We start from the raw sequence: 24,290 nt of genomic DNA, 5'->3' as shown, positions 1-24,290 counted from the left end.
AACTTTCAGTGATCATCCTGCCTCAGCCTCCGGATTGCTGGGATTACAGACATGCGCCACCACGCCTGGCAATGTAGTCTTGATTAAAGACAGAATGCAGTATTCCCATGTTCCAGGAGCTCCCCTCTATTTGCTCATCTGGTATATAAATGAAGGGATCAAGCCTTGTATGATGCTTGAGATTAAATTTTAGCTTAATTGTTCAGATTCCCAGTGCTTGTAAAATGAGACTATAAGGTTGTTGAAAGAGTACAATGAGATAAAAGGACAGTTTTTGAGGCAAATTGTCTGGATTTGATTCTCACTTGTACTGTACCTGTGATTAGCTGTATGACCTTGAGCAAGCTAGGAATCTGCCACAATTTCATTATCAATATTCTGGAGGCAATAATGATATTACTTAGAAGGTTAAACAGTTTAGAGAAGTACCATGCACATAATGACTCGGGGTTACTTTTTATGTTTTGGTATGTGATGAATTTTACTCCTAAAAGTTGTCTTCCCTTTGGCCTGAAAGTTGATTTTATTTATTATTTACCTGTAGTAATTTTCTGGTGATCAGAAAGCCACCATTTCTCTGATCATTAGACAATACTAAGCTATTTATCATTCTCAATTTTGGGCACATGTTAATTCCGTTCATTAAATTCATTCACTTGTGATGGTTCAGTTGTATCCTTTGCCTATTTTCTCATTTCTGTTAAATGGTTCTCTAGTTTGCCTTGTAGGTATTTGTTTCGTTTGTTTGTTTTGTTTTTTCTGTACCAGGATTGAACTGGGGACCTTGAGCTTTCGAGGCAGGCAGCAGAACCACTGAGCTAAATCCCTGGCCCTGTTTATTTGGTTTTTTGAGATAAGATCTGACTTCTACAGTTCAGGCTGGCCTTGAACCCCCAGTGATCCTCCTGCCTCAGCCTCCCAAGTGCTGGGATTACAAGAGTACTACCTCACCCAACATTACCTGGGTATTTTTATATTAAAAAGCTTATATTAAAGATTTATTTTCTCTAATACTAAACTTATCCAGTAAGACTCAGTTGGTTAAAAGGGGAATCATGCAATGTTTTAACGTGTGTTCTTTTTTTTCACTTGAAATACAAATACACATTCACTTTTCACTCTTCCCTTTTCTCTTTTTTGTGTCTGTGTATTGTGTATGTTTGTGTGTGTGCTGCTGGGGACTGACCCCAGAGCTTGTGAATGGTAGACAGGTGCTGTATCACTGAACCACCTCTTTTAACCACAACTGAAATCAACATCTTGGAGAGCAAACTCACTGGTTTGCAGAAATGGAATGCATATGCTAATTTTATCTGAATTAAGCATTTATTTATTTTCCAGAAATAAAAAGTGGATTAACTGTCACCTTCATGTACTGTAAGCCTTTTGCTCTCTTATCTTTTTGGCTCATTGTTTATGTTTTTGACCCTGCTGTAATGCATACTTGGTTGAGTTCCCATTTTAGAACAACTGCCTGGGTTCCTGGCTCAATAGAAAGAGCACTGATGGAAGTTCAGAGCTGTAACTGCAGTTTTATTTATTTTTATTTTTTTGGTGTTTTAAAAAGTCTTTATGCTGTATACTTCAGACTGGCCTCAAACTCAAGATGATCCTCCTGCCTCAGTCTCCTGAGTGCTGGGATTCCTGGTGTGCACTGTCATGCCTGGCTTGTAACTGGGTTTTAGTCTTAGCTCACCAGATGTGTGATTTTGGGTGTCATGAACTGTCTGGAGGCCTGAAGCAAGGGAGAGACTTCACTAACCAGTGTGGAGTGACCTGCAGCAGGACAGTTTGCCCCTGTTGTGTTAGACGCTGCTCCACACTCGTCCCATTGGACTGTAAGGATTGTTTGGGGTAGAGCTGTAGCAGGTGGGAAGATGGATCACCTGGGAGTTTGCTGACTCTTGGGTTTCAGCTCAGAACTACTGCATCTGTCTTTTTGCAAGACCAGGTTATTTGTATGCCCACTAAAGTGAACAAGCACTGCTATATCCTAATGCTGAAACAGGAGAGGGCAGGATGGCCAAGGAGATTTCTTTTAATAAAGATATGAAATTTTTCCTGCGTGGTTGCTTTTTAGGCTGTTAACCATAAAAATTGGGTAGAGGATAGGTGTTAGGTGATCCTATGCAATGTCAAACTCAGTTGTGTTTGGAGTAAGATAGTGGGCATCTCTATCCCAGTAGTAGGCCCAGAAGTGCTGTGCTTCTTTGCTGAGTGAATATTTAGTCCTGCAGTTACCCTCTGTGCAGAATTCTCGAGCTGAAGCAGTGTTGCCCAATTCCCATCCTGGGTAATTGAGCGTTTGTAGGGCAGGGATTTTTGTTTTTCAAAGTATAGCAACTTGATATATGCTTGGAGGACAGATACGAAACATTCTATTAAACATAATCCCACACCATCCAGTGATTAAAGTGTTGTGAGAATGGATAATTACATGCACAAGCAAATATACCATGAAGGCGGCCTTCTGAACACTAGGAGGAGTAGACCATCTAGAGGGGCCAAGTCTCAGTGAGTGCAGGGGCCCTACCTTGGGAGGCTCTGGCTGCTCCAGAAGCTGGGAAAGAAATCAGGCTATTGTATTTTGCACAGAATGGCCAGAGGACCAAAGGGAAGATGATGCAGATTTCAGTTGTAGTTACAGGAGGAAGTGGTTCAGTGACAGAGCATTTGCCTAGCATTCACAAGCTCTGGGTTCAGTCCCCAGCGGCACACAGACATGTACACAACACAGAAGAGAAAAGGAAAGAGTGAAAAGTAATTCAAGTGAAATGTGTGTAGAGTTGCATGTTAGTCTGTTTTGAGCTGTTAGAAATTAATCTTCAAGGATTGTTTTTATGCTAAACGACAAAAAATTATACATGATAATCGGTACTTAGAATAGTAGGCTCTTTCCCCATTGGAAATCAAATAGCAAAAGACTAATGTTACCTCCTATGTGTGTTTTTTTTTTTTTTTGACATAACATATTCATGACAGGACCGGACAGTCATGACTGTCCCATCAGGCACTTTGTACCACCGATGGTACTTGCCTGGCTGTCCCATGCTGCCGAAGAACATGTTAAGTGGAAACTATAGTTAGAGTCATAATTTGAGTTTTTTCCTTTAGCAAGTGTATGTTCATGTCAATACAGTGGCTATAATAGTTAGAAATGTATGGGACATCCTCTCAGGAGCTATTCCTATTCCCCATTCATTTTCCCCAATAAATTTTCCTACTCTTAAAAAAAAAGATAAATGTATATAGGACACAAGCTGGGTGTGTTGGCACACACCTGCTGCCCCAGCATCTGGGAGGCTGAGGCAGAGTTCAAGGCCCCTGAACTACATAGCGAGACCCTATCTTAAGCCAAAAATACACAGATAAATTGCTTTATATATACAGCTGGCACTCAGTGCCTGGAATATCAGTTTCATAGAACTGTCCCATAGAGGTTCTGTTCTATCCTGTGGTCTTACTGTCTAGTAAAACCCTTGCCATGTATCTCAGGGCTGCTACAGTGAGTGGTGTAGAAAGAACACCAAGCAGGAAAATGGCTGTACACATTTTGATTTTCACTGGTTTTCCTGTGAGCAGGATGACCATGGAGAAGTACTGTGGGAAGCTGTAGCATCTCTGCCCCTCTAAAGTGGAGCCTGTTACTTTTGCCTTTTCTACAACTTGTAACCATTGGCTGGCTACTGCTAACCTGTTGAAGTGTATCGAGCATCTGGTGTTTCAATATAGGTGGCTGTCAAAGGGGCCTGAGCCCTAAAGGGTTAAGGCCCAGGCCTTGGGAGCAGCTAGGTGAGGGCCCAGAAACCACCCACAAATAGTTTAAGCTGCCAGCCACTGGGGACCAACCTGGTGCCTGGGGGTGCAGAACCACTTTGAGAGCAGCTTGTTATGGAAACCACAGTGTGGTTGTCAGAGGGGAATCCAGTCAAGGCACCTGGGGGCACCAGGGGGACTGAACAGGACTCTTCAAGGTGCAGGTGTAGAGAGCTTGGGGAACAAGTGCAGTTGGCTCGTGTTTTTATGGATCAGTGAACAAAAACGAGTTGCAGTTGTACCAATTGAGGACCTTTATGTAACTGGATCTTAAGATGTTATACATTTATCATTGCTGATAATTTTTGTGATAATGACTAGTTACCTGGAACCTGAAAGGAACTTAGATAGATACTCAACTTCTACACAAATGAAGTTCTAGATCCCCTCAGTCATCCTGAATGTGAATGCGTGACTTACAACTTTTTGAATACCGTGGTGACTTTCTGAAATACGGTGCTGTTTTTTTTGCTTTAAATCTTAGTCTTGCCCAAATGTTACATGCTGTGTCATAAAAACATAGAATTTGGGATTTAAGCATCTCAAATCCCTTGAACAAATGCAAAAGAAAGTACCCAGAATGGTCCCTGACAAGATAGTAGAGGCTTGTTTTCCAAAAAGGGCCCAGTATCTGCCACCTGGCCCCTCTTCCAGCCCTGATTTTAAGAAATAATTGTGCAGTCAATGGTTGTTAAGCTTTTGGTTGTCAACCAAGCAAACTCCAGGGGAGGGTACACTTTAATGCTAGTTGGGGTTCTTGACATGTACATAATATCTCATTTATTTGTAACTGTATGAGGTAAATGTTACGATGAGGAAAACACTGAGGCATAGAAAAGGAAGTGAATTGCCCAGAATCTCAAGTGGTGCTGTTAGAACCAGCTTTCATATACAGATAGACTCCAGACCTGCTGAATTTTTGTGCAGGTTTATAACTCAGAGAAAGACTTAAACCATATAGCTACCCTTTGAAATATACATACTAGCTTTTAAAATTAAATGGACTGGGGCTGGGGATTTAGCTCAGGGGAGCTCACATCTGCCTCACAAGCTCAAGGCCCTGAGTTCAATCCCTGGTACTGGGGGGAAAAAAAAAATTAAATGGACCTAACCCACAGAATACTGTTCATCCTAGCCTATATTTCCCAAGACTCCAAGGAGGGAAGGGAATCAGAAATGGAGTCAGCCTATTGACAATTGAGTCTACAGGGACAAGCACCCAAGTAGCCCCTGAGTTACAAAGGCAAAAAATTCCTTAAAATGGGAAGTAAGCACTTTCTACCAGAAATTCTGTAACCTCAGGGCCATGTTTCACTGAATGTTCCTTGAGACCAGCCTGTTCCCATTTAGCAGATAGCAGCACTACTTACTACCTGGGCAAGACCCTGGGTAAGTCAGCCACCCTCCCTGGGCTCTGGGTCTTGTTTAAAGGAGACTCAGCATTTACCTAACAGGGTTGTTTCTATAACTTACATCCTGTTCTGCGCATCGTACATTGAGAGTGCAATTTTAATACACCCACCTAGCCTTACTGGTTAACAGCCCTCAGGATTGCATGGCTAGCTTGGAACTTCAGGGTGCGGCTGCTGTCTACCATTGGGAGAACATATGGTACTGCATATTGATAGCAATTCAGAGACAATTTCTATCAACTGCAGATAACCTAAGTCAACCCATCTTAAAACTAGGATTGTACGTGCAAATCACTTGGCATGTAGTAGGAGCTGTTTAAAATACTGTAAATACTATGTATTCATTGGATATCTTCTTTGTGTCCTGTGGTAGGCTGAAACGAGAGAGGTTCTATTCTTTGGCTTGTGTGCTATTCCTTCCTGGGGAATAAAGGATGAAGGTGGTGATTGCTTAAAAGTATTGAATAAGCTCAGATTTGGAAAGTTACTTGCTGAACTTCTTTCTAGGAGCCCCTAAAATTCATAAAGTACTGGGCTTTGGGAGTGACAGCAATGTAGAAAGGAGCAGTAATAGCTTCTGTTCCCGTTTCAGGTTTTTTTTTTTTTTTTTTTTGGTACCAGGGATCAAACTTGGGTCCTTGCGCTTGCGCAGCAGGTGGCGAAACCACTGAGCTAAATCCACGGCCCTACTTTGCTTTTTAATTCATCCAGTATGTGAGTGCTCGTCTACACAGCATGATACTGAACCAGACTCCCTGCTGGGAAAAAATTAGTACATGTTCCTCCTCTGGCTGCTCATCAGATGGAAAAAATATCCAGTATTCTTTAATATCATTCCAAATAACAAGGCGACGCCTCAATATAGTGATACTTACTGCACTTTTCCAAATCATCCTTTTGTCAGCACTGAAAAGATTCACCCCCTAAGGCTGCTCCATTGCCTCTCCTCATATGGGAAAGCACTGAATGTATTGGTCCTTGGGGACAGGCTTGGATTTATGTGTGTATAGAGAGCACAATGGTCTTAATGTGTTCTGAGGACCACTTCCCCCAGTCACCTGTTAGCAATACGGATTCCCGAGCTCCTCTCCCAAAGACTTTTTGTTTTCTTGTGTGCAGTACCAGGGGTTGAACCCAGGGCCTTCGCACTGAGCTACATCCCCCACCCTTTCCTTTTGTATTTTTTTTTTTTAAGTTTTTTTTTGTTTTTTGTTTTGGTACCGGGGATAGAACTCGGGACCTTGTGCTTGCGAGGCAGGCACCGGAACCACTGAGCTAAGTCTCCGGTTCCTTTTGTATTTTGAGACTGGGTCTCACTGTCTCACTAAGTTCCCCAGGCTGGGGTTGAACTTGTGAGTGTTCTGCCTCAGCCTCCCAGAGTGCTGGGAATTTGTTATGCCCAGCCAGAGCCATTTGCTTATGACACTGAAAATGAAAAACCACTGCCAGGTGTGGTAGCGCATTCCTGTAATCCTAGCATTCAGGAAGCTGAGGCAGGAGGATTGCCATGAGTTCGAGGCCAGCCTGAACTATATAGTGAGACCTGGTCTTAAAAAAGAAGAAAAATGGGCTGGGGATTTAGCTCAGTGGTTTCGCCGCCTGCTGCACAAGTGCAAGGACGTGAGTTCAATCCCCGGTACCAAAAAAAAAAAAGAAAAAAAATCATGTTCCTTCCATAGCAGTGGCTTTCAGACTTTTTTAAACCACTGTCCATTTGTTTATGGTGTGTGTGTGTGTGTGTCTATGTGTATTCATCACTACTTACTACATGTACATATATTCAACCTCAAAAAAGTTTCATGAAACTACAGTGCATTCTCTTTTTATTTTCTATTTTTTCTGATGCTTATTCTGACCTACTAAATAGATTTTTTTTTCTTGAGACAGAGTCTCAGTATGTTGTTCAGGCTGGTCTTGAAGTCACTAAGTAGCCCAGGCTGGCTGCAAACTCATGGTGATCCTCCTACCTCAGCCTCTTGAGTGCTGGGATTACAGCCATGTGACACTATGCCCTGCCATTAAATGGATTTTAATCCACTGTTTTAAAAACCCTGCTTTGCGAGGTAGTAGATCAGGTTTCAATGACAAAGGCAGAGAAGAGCCCCCAGAGGTCCTTAGGTCTAGCATTCCCTGCACACCCATGCTTCCATAGTACTAGGCAGGCTGGTTACAGGGGAATCGCTGAAGGCATTTGTTTAAACCACATGTAGTTCCCAGGCCCCCACCCCAGAGAGTTCAGAGTAGAACATAGGAGTCTGTTTAGCAGGCTTGCTAGGTGAATGGTGTGCACAACCAGTTGTGGGATATCTAGGATGCAGCTCAAACCCTGTGAACGCATGAGGTGAGGAGGGCTTGTCTGCTCTGCCTCTGTTGGGTAGATGGCAGGGTTTCTCAATTTGTGCACCATCTTTAGATTACTTATGAAATATTATTGTTTACCTGATTTTTTTTTTCTTTTGGTACAATGGATTGAATCCAGGGCCTTCATACTGAGCTACATCCCCAGTCCTTTTCATATACTTTTATTTTGAGACAGGGTCTCACTAAGTTCCTTGGAGTGGGCTTGAACTTGGTGATCCTCCTGCCTCAGCCTCCCAGAATACTGGGTTTACAGGCATGCACGACCATACCGAGGTTACCTTTTTTTAAATTGTAAAAGAACCCCGTCTCTACTGAATTTATAGGTTTGATATGTTTGTTATATTGCTTGTAATACACTAAAATAAACAAGTCAGATATGGTGGCACACACTTGTAGACCTACCCAGTTGGGAGGCTGAGGCAGAAGGATTGCTAAAACCCAGGAGTTAGAGGCCAGCTTGGGCAACATAACAAGACCTGTCTCAATGAAATGAGATACGACATTAGATTAAATACTGCAACTGCCTAAGAAAAGGAAATATTGTAACTGTCTAAAGAATGGTCCTGCTAGAGTCGTGTGTTCAGTAGTTTTTAATGCACCTATTGTAAACTAGGCACTGTTTAAGGGGCTTAGGAAACATCTGTGAACAAACATCAAGATTCTTGATTTAATGGAGCTTATATTCTGTTGTTTTGTTTTGGTTTTTTTGGTACCGGGGATCGAACTCGGGTCCTTGCGCTTGCAGGCGGCGGAACCACTGAGCTAAATCCCTGGCCCTGAGCTAAATCCCCGGCCCTGGAGCTTATATTCTTTTGGAGGGAGATGGGCAGTAAGCAACACACAAGTAAATTTTAGAAAATCTTGCAGATTATGCTGTGGAGAAAAGAAACGGCCAGGTGGGTATGGGGCTGGGTAGGCCTCACTGAGAACATGAGATGTGAAGGAGGTGAGAGTTGACCAGCACAAGGGAACAGCTGGAGCAAAGGGCTGCAGGCAGGCAGGGAGCAGTAGCACAGCCCAGTGAGTGAACAGGAAAGAACTGAGGTCAGAGAGGCAAGGGTAGAAGCTTGCCTGGGCCTTGTACAGACCCAGACCTTTACTGCCAGTGGAGCAAGTCACTCAGCAGAGTATGGCAGAGGTATTGTATCATCGGACTTCTACTTTAAAAGGATAACTGACTCCTGTGGTAGGAACAGAACCTGAGGATCAAGGGTGGAAGCAGGAAGACTTGTCAAGAATGAGAGTAATCCGGGTTGCTTTGATGTGTGGTAGCATTGAAGGTGGCGTGTGCCATCTTAAAGATAAACCAGCAGGACAGTTGGATGGGGGATTAAAAGCAAAAGAGAATGGTAAAGCCTGCCTGGGTGACTGAGGCAAAAAGGGAAGAATTAATTTTGAAAAGGGAAGGGGAGGGCTGGCGATTTAGGTCAGTGGTTCCAGCGCCTGCCTTGCAAGTACAAGGTCCCAAGTTTGATCCCCCATACCAAAAAAAAACAAACAAAAAAAGGGAAGGGGATACACAGCCAGGAGTGGTGGCACACACCATAACCCCAGCACTCAGGAGGCTGAGGCAGGAGGACTGCCAAGTTCAAGGCCAGCCTGGGCTGCATAGTGAAACCCTATCTAAAAAGGGGGGAGGGGCTGGGTTGGGTAATGTAGTTCTGCAAAGGCCCTGAGTTCAGTCACCAGTAACACACACACACACACAAGGGAAGGGGTAAATACAGAGAAATCAACAATGACTAATCTGGCCTAAGCAGTAAGTGTGGAATTGCGGTTAATTTGGATGGGAAAGGCCATGTGCAGTGGATTTGACAGGAAACTAGGAATTCTGTGTTGTGTATATCCATTATTTTTTCCAGGGCTGTACTGGGGATTGAATTTAGGGCCTTCATACTGAGCTTCATTCCAGCCCTTTTTAAATTTTATTTTTTATTTTGAGATACAGTCTTCATAAATCATTAAATTGTCCAGGCTGGGCTTGAATTTGTGATCCTTCTGCCTCAGCCTCCCAGAGTGCTGGGATTACAGGCATGCAGCACCAGGCCCATCTGCCCATATTCAGTTTAAGGTACGTGTTAATTATCTGAGGAAAGAAGATGTTAACTAGGCATTCTGTGATCCAAGCCACAGATACATGCCTGGAGATCCTTAGCATAGAGATGTCTGTGTGATCTTTTTGTTTTTGTTTTTGTTTTTGTTTTTGGTACTGGGGATCAAACTTGGGACCTTGGGCTTGTAAGGCAGGCGTCGGCACCACTGAGCTAAATGCCCGGCCTTATTTTTGTTTTTTTGAGACAGGTCCTTCCTCACTATGTAACTAACCAAAGCTAGTCTGACTTTGAACTCCCTATGTAGCCCTTGGACTGGCCTTGAACTCAAGATCCTCTTGCCTCAGCCTCCCAAATGATGGGATGATAGGTATGTCCACTATTCTCAACTTGCAATTTGAATATCTTACAAGTTACCAAATAGTGCTAAGGTTGCTGATCCCAAATCATGCTTTAAGAAAGATTGAATATGCTGGGTGTGATGGTGCATGCCAGTAACCTAGCTACTTGGGAGGCTGATGCAGGAGGATCACAAGTAGACGTCCTAGAGAACTTAATAAAACCCTTTCTCAAAGTATAATTTTATTTGTTTTTTTGGTACCCGGGAGCAAACTTGGGACCTTGCACTTGCAAAGCAGGCAGCGGCACCAATGAGCTAAATCAAAGTGAGGCCCTCAAAGTGTAATTTTAAAAAGGACTGGGGCTGGCTATGATGGCACACACTTATAATCCCAGTACTCAAAAGGCTGAGGCAGAAGGATCACCATGAGCTCAAGGCCAGCCTGGGCTACATAGTGAGTTCAAGGCCAGCCTGAATTATATATCAAGACCCTGTCTCAACAACAACAACAACATCAAAGAACTGGGGATATAGTTCAATGGTAGAGCACTTGCCTAGCATGCACAAGGAGATGGGTTCAGTACTGAAAAAACAAAAAACACAACCAGACCATATCTTGGATTCAAGTTCATTCACTCAGGAGGCATCGATCCTCTGTGATTGCTTAAGATTATCTCCCACTATCTTCAAAGAATGTTTGCCAGTCATTCAGCAGACTGATGCATATTTAGCTGTGTGTTGGGGTCTAAAGGAGACAGCAGTGGAAGGCATCACTACCCTTGTGAAACTTGGAGTTTAGTGGGAGAGATGAATGATTAAATCACCAATGTGCTTCCCCAACTTTATTCATTCAGTATTGCTCTTATTATTTTTATTTTACTACCATATTAAAGTACCCACGTTATATACATAACGTTTACATGGGCTCATTAAATTTATCTCTTTATATTCTATAAATGGAACATCAGCCTCCTTAGCTCATTAGATTTCCTTACTTGCTGAAACCTTTGAGCCTGAGGCTTGATCTATTAAAAAATAATTAAGAATGGTTAGAGAGGTGCTGAAGAGAACTGTCACAGCTCTCTGCTCCTGAGCATTTACCACGCGCAAGGCTGTGGACCAGTAACTCATCTGATCCTTACACAACCCCATCTGTGCTATTAACTGTGTAGTACAGATGAAGAAACGGGAACAGGGAAGTTAGTCAGCTGTTAGGTGTCATAGCGGGGATTAAACCCAGGGAGTCTGGCTCCTGGGGCCTGTTCCTAACCACCACTTTAATAAACCACTACACTGAACCTTTGCCCTCACAGACAGAAATCAAAAAGAACTGAATCACCTGCTCATCTTGTAAATCAGTATTAGTTGAAACTGTGCCAAGTGTGGTGGCCTCTGCCTGTAGTCCCACTTCTAGGGAAGTTGAGGCAGGAGGATCATAAGTTCAAGACCAGCCTGGGCAACTTCAAGAGATTTGCTCAAAATAAAATTTAAAAGAAGGACTGGGGATGTAGTTCAGCACTAGAGTACTTGTCTAGCATGTGCAGGGCCTTGGGCTCTAAAATCATATGTGTCTCCAGTAGTGCCTGCACCATGCTTTAGGGTACAGCAGGTTGAGAAGGCAGTGTGATGTGTGATGTGCGGGCAGGGATTTGCTTAGATCATGCTGTGATTGTGGGGGGGGGGAGGTAATGACCAAATAAACCTCATTTGATTGAAAGCTCAATGTGTTGGGCTGGGTATGGTGGCACATGCCTGTAATCCCAGCACTCAGGCTGAGGCAGGAGGATTGCCATGAGTCTAAGGCCAGCCTGGGCTACATAGTGAGTTCAAGGATAGCCTGAACTACATAGACCCTGTCTAAAAAAATAAAAAAATAAAAAACAAAACCAAACAAACAAAAAAAGAAAGTGTTGAGTGACCAGATGAAAAAAGTTTGGGAAAAGCCAATTCAGGCAAGGCAGTAGTGATCACTTTTGCAAGCAGTAGGACACTGAGTTATTCTGTGAGTCTGGAATTGAAAGGTGTTAGGTATGTGACAGGAAATGTAGCTGAATTGGCTAGATTTAAGAAGGGCCTTAACCACTGACCTGCAGAGCCTGAACCTGTTCAGGAAGTGCAGTCCTTGTGATGGTGAGGGCACAGGCTCTGGAGTTCCGGGGATCTGCAATGGACTCCCAGTTCCAGCTCTTGGATGTAGCGTCATGTAGAGCAGTTGTCTAATATACATGAGGCCCTGGGTTCAATCCCTGCAACTGTGCAGAAAAATAAAACAACCAAAAGACCACTTTGGGATCTTGGTGATTTTGTGAGTTTCTCTGAATTTGGTTTCTTTGTTAAATAGAAACAAATATTCCTATCCAACTGGGTGATTATGAGGAGTAGAAATCAGGTAAATGAAATGCCCAGCATCTAACCAGGACACAAGTGGTCATAATTATTATCCCTTACTTTTGGGTTTAGAAAGCTCAGCCTAGCAGCAGCATACAGGGAGTAAGAAGTGGAAGCAGCAGGAGCTGCACCTGCTGAGAGCATGTGGCCTGAATCTAGGTAATTGCAGCAAGGACCGCAAGTAGACGGTTGAGTGATATTTGGTGTTAATTGCTAGGCTGCAACAACCACGAAAATCCATAGCCAACTTTATGATTTTGCCAAGATACTCTTAACAGGTATCTCTTCTGAAAGTTGGATGTTAGTGAGGGTGGAGGTGAAGGAAAAGGAAAACGAGGACTCTAAGGAAAATGGCTTGTGACACAGAAACCCACTGGAGATAGAGTGATGGTCAGATTCACCACAGACTCCAACCCATGATTTGAAGAAGCCTTTGTGTAGGCAGAATCCTGTTTTTGTTTTTTGAGACAGGATCTTACTAAGTATTCCAGGCTGGCCTTGAATTCACTATGTTGGCCAGGCAGGCCTTGAAGGTTATCCTTCTGCCTCAGCCTCCTGAGTGTCATGGCTGCCTTAAATCAAGTACTTTTACCTTTTTATTTAAAGGAAGCATTTTATGACTCCTCTTTGGCCATTATTGGGTAAAATAAGGGTTACTTAAACACAAACACTGTCGTATTCTGACAGTTGATCTGATAACTCAGGTATCCACCAAACAAGCAGTGGAACAGTAATATATACAGCTTGGATAGTGCTGGATGAAGGGATGATTCACATCTCAGGTAGGACAGTGTGAGATTTCACCATGCTACTCAGAACAGCACACGATTTGGAATTTATGAATTGTTTATTTTGGGAATTTTCCATTTAATATTTTTAGATTGTAGTCAATCCTGAATAACTAAAACTGTAGTAAGTCCACAACAAACACTGGTTCTACAGCCAATTAGAAACATACAGGCAGTGTCAAAACAGCTTTTGTATCTACCTGTTTAATTATTCACATAACAAATATTTATTGAAAGCAACTATATTCAGACACTGTTTAAGTGGGAAGGGGACGTAAAAAGAATTAAGATGTTTTATGTACATGTGAAAACTTTCCACAGTGAATGTAATCACTGTGTACTACAAAAATTTTTAAACCCAAAAAGCTCTCACAGAACTTGCATCTAATAAACAAACAAAAATTCAGTGTCAAGCATTGCTTAACTGATATGAAGGGTAGATATGTAGAGAATGATATCAGGTATTAAAAAATGTTGATTCCCCCCCAAAAAAAGTGTTGATTCCAACAGCCCTCTTTTTTTGGTACCTGGGATCGAACTCAGGACCTTGTGCTTTCAAGACAGGCAGTGAAACCACTGAGCTAAATCCCTGGCCCTAGGAGATACCATTTGAGCAGACCTGAAGGAAGTGAAGGAGGCAGCCATGTGAATATCCAGGGGAAGAGCATTTGAGACAGGGAACTCGCAAAGACCTTGATGTGAAGAGGAACTCAGCCAATGAAAAGCAGCAAGAAGGCCAGTGTGACTGGAGTACAGAAGAGAGTGGGGGAGAACCTGCAGAGGTGCAGGACTCCAGATGTCAGGCAATGAGAGGATGAGTCCCATGTAATGGCAAGAAGGTTAGAATACCTAAAAAAACCCTCCAAAGTGGGGAAAATTGGAAAAACCTGTAGGCAGCCTCTTTGGGCTCTTTAGGAGTGAAAATCACCATCAGAAACTGCTGTCAATGTTTTTCTTTTTACATGTGCTTCAGGCTTCCATCCTTCACACACAAATCAGCTAAATTGCCGTCTGTATCTGTCTATTTACTGAGGATTGAATCCAGGACCTTCACACTGAACACCATCCCCAGACCTTTATTTTTAATTTAAATTAGGATCTTGCTAAATCCCTAAATCACCCAAATTCAGCTCAAAATTCCAATCCTTCTCCCTCAGCCTTTGGGAGTCCAGGGATTCATTCATTGCTTTAACAAATATTAATTGAAGTGTCAGGCCTGTGCTAGGCCCAGTAGTGAGACAGACTTGGTTCCTACCCTCATGGTGCTAAAGACTGCTATGGGAGAAGGAGGGAAGCAAGGTAGAAACAAAACAATAAAGAGTGGACACTCTGGGCATGGTGGCGCACACCTGTAACCCCAGCACTCGGAACGCTGAGGGAGGAGGATCGCTATGAGTTTGAGGCCATCCTGGACTACATAGCGAGACTCTGTCTCAAACAGACAAACAGAATTACCATTTGATCCAAAAATTAATTCCACTTCTGAGTATATGTAATAGAACTGAAAGCAGAACAGATACTTGCACCCTAATTCTCATAGCAGCATTATTCAAAATAGCCAAAGGTGGAAACAATCCAAAGGTTCATTGAAATATGAATGTGTAAACAAAATTTGATACATGCCTACAGTGAAATATTGTCACCTTTAAAGGAAGTAGTATTAAAGGAAGATACACACCTCCTCATGGATGCACCTTCATATTACACTAAGTGAAAGAGCCAGTGACAACAGGACAAATACTGTGTGATTCCACTTGTACGAAGTCCCTACAGTAGGCAAAGTCATAGAGACAGGAAGTAGAGCTGTTGTTGCCAGGGTGTGGGGAAGGAAGGAGTAGGGAGTCATTGTGCGGTGGAGCACTGGCTGATGTAGTTCTGGAGATGGATGGTGGTGAAGGTAGCATAATAGTGTGAGTACCTAACATCACTGAACTGCACACCTAAAAATGGTTAAAATGGTAAACTTTATGTTATGCACATTGTCTCACAATATAAAAAAAGAAAGCCGGTGTGGTGGTGCATGCCTGTAATCTTAGAACTCTGGGAGGCTGAGGCAGGAGGATCACAAGTTCAAGCCCAGCCCAGGCAATTTAGTGAGACCCTGTCTCAAAAAAAAAAATTAAAGTAGAGCTGGAGATGTCACTCAGTGCAGAGGCCCTAGGTTCAATCCCCAGTACTGAGGGGGTGCAAAAAAGTCATCCATTTGCTTTGTCTTGGAGAAAATGACACAAACATTGTGAAAATAAATTCATTTTCTATTTAACCCAAAATGGGTAATACAAATAGCCATATGGTAGTACTAGCCATCCTAGTTAAGTGCTACAGAGTCCTACCTGGTGTTGGGAGAGAGGATAGCAGGTCAGCCTGCTCTGTTTAGTGAGGTTCAGTGATACCTCAAAAATGGTATTTTTAACTGAACCCTGAAAGAGGTTTGGTGAAAGGGGGGGTGGGTATGTGTGGAGGGCAGAACATTCCAGACAGGCAGAAGGAACAGCAAAGCAAAGGCTATTGGCTTCTCCTGGGAGCAAATGGAATCCATCAAGAAGTTTAAGAAAGGAATTTTTATTTATTTTATTGTTTGCTTATTTATTTTTGTGTGTGTATGGTACTAGGGATTGAACCTATGGCCTCGCACATGCTAGACATTTTACCACTGAGCTATACTCTGGCCTGGCCCTAGGATTTTTATTTTAAATTTGCAAATCTGTTGACCTTGTTCCAATGAGGTAGGTAGAAAGGGAAGGAAATGCAAGTTTACTGGGAGCTGTGTGCCAGCTGCAGTCCCTACCATTCCCTTCTTGGGTAGGAGCCCTGTGAGGTCAGAATTACAAGGAGGGCCAGGTGTGGTGATACATACCTGTAGACCCAGCACTCAGGAGGCTGAGGCAGGAGGATGACTGTGAGTTTGAGGCCAGGCTGGACTATACAGTGAGTTCAAGGGCAGCCTGAACTACAAGCAAGACCCTGTCTCAAAAAACAAAACAAAGGGCCGGGGATTTAGCTCAGTGGTTTCGCCGCCTGCTGTGCAAACTCAAGGACCTGAGTTCAATCCCCAGTACCAAAAAAACAAAAACAAAACAAAAAAGAATTACAAGGAGGTTGAGTTGCTTTGAGGACAAGGCATTCTCAAGTCTCTGTCACTAAACAGATGAAGAGCTCAGTAATGAAAAAAAAAAAAAAAGAGCTCAGTAATGATCCAGTGGTGGATTGTGCAGATGAGGGTCAGGAAGGTGAAGCCATTTGAGCCAAGTGAGTGGGTGAGGAGGATAGGAATTGTGCCAGCTCTTCACCTGTGCCCCCTTCTGGACTATGTACCAAATTCCCAGAATTCTCTACTCTTCCAGAGCTTCTTCCCTGAGTCCCACCTCCCTGGACACAGGTGTGTGTGCCCCTAGGCCCAAGGGCTGGCCCAGTGGCAGCCATCTGTGGAGTGAATTGCACTTGGGCACTGCAGTTCAGTGACTAAAAAGGCAGCATATTCAGTTCCTGTTGCTGCTATATAAAAATTACCAACTGAAGGCCTTACGTTTATGGAGGTTGGATGTCTCAGTGGACTGTAATCGATGTATTGGCATCTTCTCTGACTGACCCTTGCCTCCCTCTTTCACTTTGTGATTAATGTGAGCCCACCTCAGTAATCCAGATAATCTCTCCTTCTCGAGGTCAGGTGATTAGCCATTTTAATGCCCCTTGCCACCTAAGATAACATATTCACAGGTTCTCAGAATTAAAGTATGGGCATGGGAGGGACATTATTCTGCCTACTGCAGATGGGGACAAACAGGATGGATCAGGGGCTAATTTTTGTGCTACCACATTCCCAAGAACCCAGTATTGAAACCTAGCCACCAAGTCATTGGAAAAGTATGTTTGTAGAGATAAAGAACAGGATGGGATAGAATACATATAATATTTAATGGTTTGTTAATTTAATTTATCACTTTTAAATATTTAGACTTGGGCCGGGGATTTAGCTCAGTGGTTCCGGTGCCTGCCTTGCAAGGGAAAGGTCCCAAGTTCAATCCCTGGTACCGAAAAAAAAAAACCAAAAAAACCCATCTTCTTAAATATTTAGACTTATGGTATTGGCCCTCTATCTGCAGTCTTGCCATCAGCCCTGCAAATGTTAGGGTTGGGCCTGACCTGAAGACGCACATGCTTGAATGTTTAACATAAAGCACAGATCACCACACAGACCCACTCTTGAAGGGAAAGTAGGTGACAGACTGCTGCCACATCCTTTGGTTTGATGGTTGTCCTTGAACCTCCCATTGAGGAGCTGAGTTCCTAAACCTTTGGAAGCTGCCATCCTCCTCTTATACCATACATTGCCCTGTGTGGATGGTTACCATGAGATCACTCAAGTTTGTTCATTTATGGTTTCACCAAAGAGTTGTTTAGCACCTCCAGTGGAGCAGGGGGATGGCTTAGTCACAGTCCCTGTCTTCGAGAAGTTTTTCATTGAGTGAGGGGACCAGATAGTGGAACGCCTGCGCAGAAGCAATGGCAATAGAGACTATGACCCTGTGATGGGCACAGAGCTCATCTGGGGCACATTGGGGTGGGGTGCAGTGGAGATTTCCTCAGGAAGTGATTCTCAAGCTGATCTTACTAGGCAGGAGGCTAAGGTTGGCGTTTTGGGTTGAGAGATGACTCCGAGGCTACAAGCAGAGCAAGTTTGGGGAATCCCAGATCTGTCATGGTGTTTGGAGCAGAGGCAGAAGTGGGGCTTACAACAGTAAGGACCCAACTGACCCTGACAGACCACAGACTTCCTGAGGGGCCGAAATGGAGCCTCAGTGCCAGGGAGAAGTCTGGTACACGGCAGGTGTGTAGCATGTGCTGAAAGGATGGATGACGCCAAGTCCCTCCCTGTGTCTGGAAGGCCAGTGTTCTCAGCGCTGGTGGTGCGTTAGAACCACCGGGGCAGCTTTAAAAACTATGTCTTTAGCTGGAATCTCAAGGTGTGGGGGACCTAGTGTGGGGACTGATTTTAAAGCTCCTCAGGTAATTTTTAAATGTTTTTTCACAATTGTAAAAAATTTTAATCAGGGTCGGGGATTTAGCTCAATGGTTTTGCCACCTGCTGCGCAAGCGCAAGGACCCGAGTTCAATCCCCGGTACCAAAAAAAAAAAAAAAAAAATTTAATCATTGCTAAATTCCCCTCTTAAAAAGCTGTGCTTTACAATTCTGAGATAATTTTTTCCTTTTTTTTTTTTTTTTTTTTTTTGGTACCAGGAATCGAACTCGGGACCTTGTGCATGCGAGGCAGGTGGCAGAACCACTGAGCTAAATCCCTGGCCCTAAAACCCCTTTTAAAAAAATTATCTGGGGGGCTGGGGATTTAGCTCAGTGGTTCTGCCACCTGCCTCGCATGCACAAGGTCCCGAGTTCGATTCCTGGTACCAAAAAAAGGGGGGGGGTTAAATTTTATTTTATGTACAAGGAACTAGTTAGCATGGTCTCTTTCACAGACAGGTGGGTGTCTTGGGTAATCCAATTTAATGAAGCCTGTATCTTTCCAGTACTGGCAGAAACCCTGCCGGCACAGGTTGAGGCTGTATTTCTGAATCAGACTTTGTGGGTTTGAGCAGATGCAGTGGGAGTGGGAACCCTGGCTAAATATTCTCGGGTGGCTCCCATAGGGCTGCTGACAACCCATTTTGCCTTCAAGGGTGCAGCCAGGTGCTTATAATGTGCAGCCAGGGCTGAGAACCAGGGCTGCAGGCCACAGGGGCCTCATGAAGGGGCCCTTGCTCTTGCTCAGATTTGTTTGTTGGAATCAGCCTGAATTGACAGCTCTGTGGGAGGTTTGTGGGGCAGGGACAGAGGTAGCCATGCAGGATAGGTGGTTGCAGCATTTCATTCAAGAAAATGAGAATCCTGGCTGGGGAGATGGGAGAAACAGTGGCTTTTGACAAAGTTTAGGAAGATACAATTGAGATCTGGTGGCTGGAGGTGTGTTGGGGTGCCAGCCCAGCATGGCCTCCTGACTTCCTCTTGGGCAACCTGGTGAATAATGGTGTCCTTTCCTGGAATGGGAAAGGATGGAAGCCACAGGTTTAGGGAGAAACCTCTAACCAGCTCTGTAAACAGCTGTCTAATCTCTACTGGCCTTCCGCTGTTAAGCCCCAGGGTTTCTCTAATCTTTTCCTTGCCTCAGGCCCTAAGTAATCCCTCTGTTTTTGTCTTTACCACCTTCATTACTCATTCACCCACACGTGTGGGGCAGGGGATGTGCCAACAGGAACAGGAACTCCTCAGCCACCCTTTTCCACACTGTCCCCAAACTAGACTTCCTCCCTCTCTCCTCTCCTCCTCTCTCCTCCCTACTGCCTTCTTCCTCCTCTCTTTCCTCCCTTCTTCTTCCCCCTCCTCCCTACTCTCTCCTCTTTTCTTTCAAAATGAGATCATAACCAGGCATGGTGGCACTCACCAGTAATCCCAGCACTCAGGAGGCTGAGGCAGGAGGATGGACACAAGTTTGAGGCCAGCCTGGGCTACATGGTGACTTCAAGGCCAACCTGAATTACACAGCAAGACTCTGTCTCAAAAAAAAAAAAAAGAAGTCTTGCTGTGTTTCCCAGGCTGGCCTCAGACTCATGGGATGAAGTGATTCTCACCCTGCCAAGTAGCTAGGTCCACAGGTGCATAACACCACATTGGCTTTAGACCTGTTTTTAAAATAAGTAGGTAGATAGAATAGGGAGCAGTAGGAAGAACATTTCCCCCACTGTTATGAAAGCAACACTCATTTAAGAACATGTAGAAAATACTGGAAAAATTGTAATCATTTATATGGTGCCCACATGAATTGAATCACTGCCATTATCTTGGTGTGTTTCCTAGACATAGATGATTCTGTTTTGTTCCTTTTATAGTTATAATCATAGTGGTGAAACTGAACTGATTGCAAAAATAACAAGCCATCTTGAGTGTAGTTCAGAGGAATCAACAGGAAAATATACCTAGTGTGGGCAAAGGTGTGGAAAACCAGCACTTTCATGTGGTGTTGGAGAGAGGTACACAGACAGGTAGAGGGCATTTGGACAGTATCTGTTGAAGTGTTCTAAATGCATGATCTTGGCCCCAGAATTCTACCCAGTATTATCCTACAGAAATAAATGTTCACCAAAAATAAATAAATAAATGTTCCCATGTGCAAATTTAAGTGAATGCAGACATTTGATGCATCAGGGTTTCTTTGTGGGTTCTTTTGGGTGGCAAGGGTCACTGGAGATGGAACATAGGCCTCACATATGCTGAGCAAGCATTTTACCCACTCAGTTGCATCCTCAGCCCCACCCCTGTGTCCCTCCCTCCCTTCCGTCTTTTTTTCTTTCTGCAGCTTTGGGGATTGAACCCAGGGCCTTTGCGCTGAGCTACATGCCCAGATCTATTATTTTTTATTATTTGGAGACAGAGACTTCCTAAATTACTAAGTTGTGCAGGCTGGCCTTGAATTTTCGATCCTCCTGCCTCAGCCTCCCAGAGTGTTGGGGTTACAGGAGTGCACCACCATGCCTCGCTCAGCCCAGTTTCTTTAATAAAGAAAGAGTAGAGACAATCTACAACTTAAAAGGGATAAATTAGGGGCTGGGGATTTAGCTCAGTGGTGCCGTGCCTGCCTTGAAAGCACAAGGTCCTGAGTTCGATCCCTGGTACCCCAAAACAAAATAAAAGGGATAAGTTAAATAAGTTGCAGTCTGTCCATAGACTGGGATACCATGGTGTTAGAAGTATGTCACAGCACATTAAGAGAAGGGACAGCACATCACACACAAGATGGCATGTCCACATGGTATCCCATTTTGCTGTTAAAGACAAACCTAGAAAATGTTTCTTTCTTAAAAGGAAGGCACTGAACTGTTAGCAGTGGCAAGCATCTGGCAGACTCTGGGAAGTAGGGAGTGGGGATGCCCTGCCACACTCCAGGGGCAGGTAGGCCAGTGGTCACATTCAGGCTCCGCAGTGAAACCAGCGGGTTCCATTCCCAGTTCCAACTTGGAGCAGCTGTGACCTCTGTACTCATGCACCTTCTGAACCTTTGCTTCCTTACAAGTAAGATGGGGATAGAAGGTGTTCCTCTCTCATAGGGTTGCAGTAAGAATCAAATCATTTGGCTCCTTAAGTGCTTAGGATATGAAAGTGTTTGATTGATATTAGCTAAATCACACATTCCTGAGTTCCCATTCCAACTGTGCCACCCATTTGGGCCAATTTCTCAACTTCTTTAAGTTTTAGTTTCCCCATGTGAAAAATGGTGAGTTTAGGAAAAATGGGTACCCGAACACAAAACATAGGATCCCTGAACCTGAAAAATGGGGTACCCCAACTCAAAAATTGAGCTCACTAACCCTAACACAACAAGTGGGGTGTCTGAACCCAAAAAACAGGGGTAAAAAATGGGGTACCCTAACCTGAAAAATGTGGTACACTAGCCCTAAAACAAAAAGTGGGGTGCCCAAACCTAAAATACAGAGTACAGCAATCAATCATGTTGTGTCTTAAGGATTTGGAATTAAAATCTCCCTAAAGAACTTGTCTGTGGTCTCATTGCAGGGTTGGTGATACCAGTCATTGGATTTTACCCCTGGAGTGGGTCCCCTTAGATCCCTGGTCCTGGAAGGCACTGCTCCGGCTGCCAGCACAAAGTATCAGGGTGAAGCAGGGGTGGGGTGTGGTGAGAGATGAGGCTCAGTTTCTGCTCAGCTCCAGCATGGGCACTGCCCCAGGAGACTGGGCCAGGAGGTGCCAGATGAGACCATTTTTCAATAGGAGTTGTGAACTCTCCAAATTTAGAACTCTTGGCAGTTAGTTCAATTTGTGCACACTAGGAGGGCAAACAGAAATGTCAGCAGGCCATACTTATCCCATAAGCTGCTGGCTCACTATCTCAACTCCAGGCTTTCTGTGCTTGATTTAGCAAAATATTTACTAAAGCACCTTCTGTACCGGTAGTTCCCTCCATACCTGGTCGTGTTTATTGTTCTGCAACCTCAGGCCTACTGGCTCTGTTTTCCTGTCAGGCACTGTCCAGTGAATTTGAAATGATGTTTCATTGTGGTTTTAATTTGCATTGCCCTGATGAATACTAAGATGAACATCTTTTTATGTATCTATAGATGTTTCATTTTCTTCAATAGGATTTTCGTTTCAAGTGTTCAGATCATCCTCTGGGTACTGACAGATCTAAGGGCGTCTGTAACAGAATTTTTCTTTTCTTTTTCTTTTTTTTTGAGGGGGGGTACCAGGGATCGAACTCAGGACCTTGCACTTTCGAAGAAGGGGCCGGAACCGCTGAGCTAAATTCCCGGCCCAGAATTTTTCTTTTCAGTGACTTCACACCCAGTAGACTGGACTGCTCATTTGGGTTTGGGGCTCTCTGTACATCTCAGGAGGCCCAGTGTCAAACCCAGTACTGTCACCAAGTAGGGTCTCCATAAATATTTGAATGGGTCTGGGAGTGTAGCTCAGTGGTAGAGGACTTACCTAATATACACGAGACCCTGGGTTCAGTCCCCAGCACCAGAAAAGAATCTTTTAATGAGTCAAGTCCTGTTTCAAGACCATGATGTTTCTTCTTTGTTCTGCAGTTCTTGGCACAAATATTATTGATTTAGCTATCAGCTTATTCAACAATCACAACTCCCCACTGTGATGAGAAAACAAACTATGTGAGGTTTTTCTATGTCCTGTGGCATTAAACCAGGAAGTAGAAAGGGGAACTGGCTGGCATTCAGGGAACAATGACTCTTTGAGATGTCAGGGAAGTGTCCACTGAATGTAGCATTGGAGCTCACGAGAGGGAAACATTGGAAATCTGATAACCAGCTGCCCAGAACTTATCCTAACTGAAGGCTGAGATGTGCATGCCTCCAGGATCCAGAAGGCTTCCCTCTTCCATATTGGTGTGAATCTTATTTGTGGTGAAGTGTGAAGATGTTCTTTTTACAGCCAGAGGCCTGGGCTCCAGTCCCAGTGGTTCCTATTACCTGACCAAGCTTCAGTTTCTTTCTTTTTTTTTTTTTTTTTTTTGGTACTGCAGATCGAACTCAGGACCTTGTGATTGTGAGGCAGGCGCTGGAACCACTGAGCTAAATCCCTGGCCCGCTTCAGTTTCTTTTTCTATAAAATAGGAGCAGTGATGCCCACTTCATAAGGCTGCCCTCTGCTAACAGTGCTAAGCCTCCTGTTGGATTTTCTGGAGTTACCGTAGCTGGCCTCCCTTAGGAGGATCAGGTCTGGGCTCTTGTCTGGTGGGGAGGAATCCAATGCATATTTGTCCCTGAGTCAGTCTCCCTATCTTGGGCCAGGTCTGTTTGTGGTGGAAACCTCTGCTTCTTGGTTACAGGGGAACATTTCTAGAGAGTGAGTTCTTTGAGGGCTGCAGGTCACACTGGTTTGAACACAGTTGTTCCGTATGGCTGGTTTTGCATCTGTTTTCAGATGACTTGCTTTTTGTCTTCAAGGTAGAACTCTCCAGACTCCAATTCCTTTAATCAGTACCTCCAGGGAGCATGTGTAGATGTTCCTCAGTTGTGGGACATTTGGACCACGACTGAGGTGTACACTAAGCGCTGGCTGTTCTTCTCTGCTCCCCATCTGCCCTCCACTGGAGCAGTGCGTCATGGCCTCCAACCCTGCAGACCCTGTTGGGAGTCCAGTCCCTTTACACCAGCTCTTGCCTTGCCTGGATACTCCTGCACTCACTTCTCACCTGGCAAATTTCTTCCCTCTCCCTCAAGATCTAGGTCAAATGGTTCATCTCTAGTTGTCTTATTTTATTTTATTTATTTTTTTGAGATGGGTTCTCAGTATGTAGTTCAGGCAAGCCTTGAATTCACTATGTAGCCCAGGCTGGCCTCAAACTCGAAGCAATCCTCCTGCCTTAGCCTCCTGAGTGCTGGGATTACAGGTGCCCAACACCACAACCTGGGCCAAATGGCTCCTCTCTGAAACCTCCTGTTGGCCTCCAGGCAGAGTTAGGCCTTGCTTCATTGTTCCATACTCATTCACTTCACTCACTCACTCAACTACCTTTTTTTTTTTCCCCAGTGCTGGGGATAGAACTTGCCCATGCTAGGCAGGCACTTTACCACTGAGGTACACCCCCAGGCCCTTAACAGTTCC

General features: G+C 44.1%; 1 pseudogene; it reads right to left on the bottom strand.

Moving 5' to 3' along the window:
- Positions 1-18,586: 18,586 nt before the first annotated feature.
- LOC101698243 (small ribosomal subunit protein uS14 pseudogene) lies at positions 18,587-18,930 on the bottom strand (annotated as a pseudogene).
- Positions 18,931-24,290: the final 5,360 nt, after the last annotated feature.

The sequence above is a fragment of the Heterocephalus glaber genome, unplaced genomic scaffold (genome assembly GCF_053883595.1).
Source record: "Heterocephalus glaber isolate CG9 unplaced genomic scaffold, H.glaber_assembly_v1.0 deba00001452, whole genome shotgun sequence".
Classification (NCBI taxonomy): domain Eukaryota; kingdom Metazoa; phylum Chordata; class Mammalia; order Rodentia; family Bathyergidae; genus Heterocephalus; species Heterocephalus glaber.
Note: the sequence above shows the minus strand (reverse complement) of the source record. Positions and strands in the feature narration are given on the sequence as shown.